Raw genomic sequence first — 4,629 nt, 5'->3', positions numbered from 1 at the left:
GGTTGATGCATTTAAAAAGCAATTTTGGTAAATTAAAGGATATTTTTACCCTCTCTTCCTGAATGAAAAGCCAATAGAGCACAGAAAAGAGCACGTTTGTCCTAAGAAAGATGGAAAGTGATACACTTGAGGGAGAATTATGCCTGGACGGAGTTAGTAATGACCATGTGATGAAACCTCTGAAAAGAGCCTGTGGCCTAATTATCTGTCCCCAGGCCCATCCAACTGCCCAGAATCCCACCTTTAGAAGTCTGGCTTTTCCCGGTAAGTGGCCTGAGGTGACCTCTAAAAATGGTTCGCTATTCACTTGACCCAGAAAACCCCACAAAATCATGCAAGTCAAGAGGTTCAAATCTTCGTGTTCACTTTAAGATCGCTCTGAAACTGCCCAGGCCATTAAGGGTATGCATATCCGAAAAGCCACCAAGTATCTGAAGGATGTCACTTTAAAGAAGCAATGTGTGCCGTTCTGCTGTTGCAGTGGTGGAGTTGGTAGGTGTGCCCAGGCCAAACAGTGGGGCTGGATGCAGGGTCAGTGGCCCAAAAAGAGTGCTGAATTTTTTACTTCACGTGCTCAAAAATGCAGAGAGTAATGCTGAACTTCAGGGCTTAGCTGTAGATACTCTGGTCATGGAGCACATCCAGGTGAACAAAGCCCCCAGGATGCCGCGCAGGACTTACAGAGCTCATGGTCGGGTCAACCCATACATGAGCTCTCCCTGCCACGTTGAGATGCTCCTTACTGAAAAAGAACAGATGGTTCCTAAACCAGAAGTGGAGATTGCCCAGAAGAAAAAGATATCCCAGAAGAAACAGAAGAAACAAAAACTTATGGCCTGGGAATAAATGCCACAAAAAATAAATGCAAGTAAAAGTAAAAAAAGAAAAGAAAAGAAATCTGTACTTTTGGGTTAAGACACTGTTGTTTCTAGAAGTCTTCTGTTTTCACCTCCTGACAAAATGGACTGTGTCTTATTGGGCTGCGTATCTTTGGGCCACCCAGCTCTTTCCCTAACTTGCTGTGGAACCTTTGGTGGCTACTGCAGACTGTGTTACATGTGCCAGGCATGGGGGGAGGACAGGGGAGGGGGAAGAGGCCGGGCTCTCCACTGAGGTGATCACTCCCAGTAGCACAGAGAAGACAGGACTTAAATAACTGCAACTCAGGGAGGAGAAAAGAGGAACCTGAACAAACTGACCTGAGGCTTCAGAGACAGATTCCTCTCAGCTAGTTGGGGAAGTGACCAGGCAACAGGTTCAGTACAATTTTAGAGGAACAGCAACAAAAAGCAACCTCTTTGGGGTGGCCAGAGGGTGTCTTCCTCCCCCTTTGTAACTGAGTCCCCTGTAGCCCGTAGAGAAGGGTGGAGGTATCGAGAGACTGGAATTTTTTTTCATTCTCTGCTGTTTCTCTCGCACCCTGGGCAAGCCTTTTCTCCTATCTGGGCCTCTTTATCTATAAATGGGTTGACGGAGAGGCAAGCACTGCCCAGCTGCCTCCCAGTGAGGTTATAAGAAAGAGGCCCGCGCTGTGAATGGCTCTCAGTCAGAGTGCCTTCACAGATGGGTCTTTGCTCCTTGCCCCGAGGGCGATGCTGTGACTGACGGAGCCGTCTCCTGACCCACAAGCTCACCATCAGCAGGGTGGGGCCAGGCCCCAGCTCTCTGCAGATCCCCCCTTCCTGGGGGTCCAACCCGCCTCCCTAGCTTGCTCAGGCCATTGCATCTTCTCTAGTGGAACTAGTGACGCCCCCTTCCTCAGCAGGAGGTCGGTGACCACCAAGGACACCACCCCAGCCCAAGGTGGGCAAGCACCTGGCCTGAGCTTGGCCACTGGCCGCTCAGAGGGGGCACTGTCTCCAGTCTGTGCAGTCCCAGAACGTGTGTCCTTGTTGCCAAGAGAGGCCGAGATGGGACTTCCAAGGAGCCAGATGCTGCTTCTCTTCAGGCACCAGGTTACCCTGGTTACCTGGCAGGGGCATCCGCCTGCCGCTAAGAGAGAGCCTGCAAGGTAACCGGTGCCTTACGCACAGCACGAAGGCCGGGGGGAGGGTGGGCCTCTGGGCTGAAGGAGGACGGTCATTTTCTGCCATGTCCCTCTTGCCACTCATTTAGGGACGTGCTCACTCCATTCGTTAGTCATTCATTCAGACATTCGTTTGCTCCTCGATGTTTTCAGCTATCCATTTGGTCATCCACCCATGGATTTATTTGTTGATTCAGTTAGATATTTGTCTCCCAGTCCACTCATCTATCCATCTACCCACCCATCTATCCAACAACACATCCATCCCTTTATTTGGTGGGTCGGTAATTAAATCAGCTAGGCAGTCAGTGCACATATACGTACTCCCACGTCCAAAGCCCTGGACAGGGGAGGGCAGGGCGCTAACATCCACTGGCAGGCTACTATGTGCCCGGCAAGGTGCCGGCCTCTTAACATATTGGATCCTGACATTAATCCTGGAGGCAAGTACTAAGCTTCCCACCTACAGAGGAGAAAAGTTAGCCCAGAGACACTGGATGGCCTGCCTAGAGACAGTCAACCAGTGGGAGACAGAGCCTAGGTCCCACCCCGGGTCTCCCTGGCTCTACAGCCCATGCCTTTTCCCCTTTTTGTTTAACATCACTGTTTACACAACAACACAATCACAATAGTAAACATTTTAATTGTCCCCCAAACTGTGTAATCCCCCCTCTTGCCCCTCTTTACTTTTCCATCCTCTGATTTCTCTGTAACTATAAATTCGTTTGCATTTTCTACAGTTTATCCAGTAGAACAGGAATCATGGAGTATGTTTTTTGGAGGGAGAGTAGTGTTTTGTTTTGTTTGTTTGTTTGTTTTTTCTCGGCCACTCTGCGCGGCTTATGGAATCTTAGTTCCCCAACCAAGATTGAACCTGGGCCCTCGGCAGTGGAAGTGTGGAGTCCTAACCACTGGACCGCCAGGGAATTTTCATGGGAGAGTAATGTTCTTTTCCTCTTTATGTTTTCCTTGCATACGGGTCTGGCTTCTCTCACTTGCTAATATATAGAAATAAAATTGGTTTCGTGTATTGCTCTTGTATTCTGCCAGCTTAAATTCATTCTACTAGCTTTTTTTGTAGCTTTCTTTGGATTTTGTGGACAATCATGTTATCTAGGAATAAAGATCACTTTCTTTCTTTTTTTTTTTTTTAAATCACTGTTCCCAGAGTGCTTTTACGTTCTTTTGATACTTACCCCAGTCCTGGGAGGTGTCTGTCGAGCAAATGAGCAAAGTGTGGCTCAGGGAAGCTGAGTGAGAGGCTGAAGATCACAAACTGCTAAGGACAGAATCTGAACTTGAACTTGGATTTTCTGACTGCAAAGTTTTGTTCTTTCCACAGCGTTGTGTGCTCCAAGAATTAGCCACATGGAGTAGCAAGTTCTGAGTGGCCCTGGCTGCTGGGTGTGTGGGAAAGAACCCTGGGTTCTGGGAAGGGAGCAATGAACACGTGCTGAGGGGCAGGAAAGGATTTCTGGAGGCGGAAGAACCAAGCCAGGCCTTGAAGTACAGGGAAAACGTTGCCATGTGGAGAGCACTCCAATGGGGCAGAGGTGCAGAGAGTCTGTGTAGGGGGTTGGCTAGAGCAGAAAACCTGTACTGGGCAAAGGAAGAAGATGCTAGAATATAGGTGGGGTTTTCATCAAAGAGTTCGGAGGACTTTTCTAACCCACAAATCTGATCATGTCCCTTTCTTATTTAAAAACTTTCAATGCCCCTTCTCCGAACCCCCCAAGATAAAGCCTATACCATGTGCTTGGCTTATAGGCCCTCTGTACCCCGTAACTCTGCCTGTGCACCCACAGGGTATCCTACCTCTGACATGCCTGTGTAGGTGCTTGGATGTACTGGCTTCTCCCAGCAATGACTCAGGGAGCAACTTTGGTTTCAAGGAACTGCATGGGCAGGCCTGCCACTCCCTGGCTGGCCTCCTGCATCCAAAACAAACAGTCTGGCGGGCAGCATGTGGGCAGGAGAATGAAATGCGGGAGAGCATTTCAGGATAACCAGGAAAGCTTCCAGAGCAAAACTTGTTTGTTGTAAGGAAGTAAAGATGACGAATCCAGGGATGGGGCTGAGGAGGAGAGGGGCGTGAGCCTTCTTCAATGGCCAGGTGGACACCATCATGGTAGCTGTTACTGAGCACCTGCCATGCACTAAGCCCCATCCTCACAACCGCTACACAGCAGAGGGATCATCTGGAAAACAGGAAACTGAAGCTCAGAACATGCAGTTGAGTGGCTCAGTGACACAGCCAGCAAGTGGTAGATTTGAACTCAGGTCTCTCTGGCACCAACGGCATCCCTTTGCCACAGCATCGTGGGTCAAAACCTTAGATCACAGACATGTGAAGGACATAAAATTATAAACCATTAGTGAGCTAATCATTTTAAGACATGCAATCATTTAAGTCTTTGTGAGAGCAGATTTTCTAAACAATGCTAACCATCTTTCTGTGACAAAAAGCGTGAATTGCTGAAGAGCTGTTCATTCAGAGACTGAGCTTTCTAAGTAGTGCTGTTGGGTTGCCATACTGGACTGAGAACTATATCGGTGGCCTTATGTAAGTGACTTAAATGAAGGACTAGAGAGAAATCAGAAAA

At 48.5% G+C, this 4,629-nt stretch overlaps 1 pseudogene across 1 annotated transcript; it reads left to right on the top strand.

Annotated features, from left to right (window-relative positions):
* The first annotated feature begins 285 nt into the window (after positions 1 to 285).
* On the top strand, positions 286 to 846 carry LOC307175499 (large ribosomal subunit protein uL22-like; annotated as a pseudogene). The gene has a single exon. The product of its transcript is annotated as a large ribosomal subunit protein uL22-like (transcript).
* The last annotated feature ends 3,783 nt before the right edge of the window (positions 847 to 4,629 follow it).

This window comes from Stenella coeruleoalba (genome assembly GCF_951394435.1).
Source record: "Stenella coeruleoalba genome assembly, chromosome: 16".
Lineage (NCBI taxonomy): Eukaryota > Metazoa > Chordata > Mammalia > Artiodactyla > Delphinidae > Stenella > Stenella coeruleoalba.
Note: the sequence above shows the minus strand (reverse complement) of the source record. Positions and strands in the feature narration are given on the sequence as shown.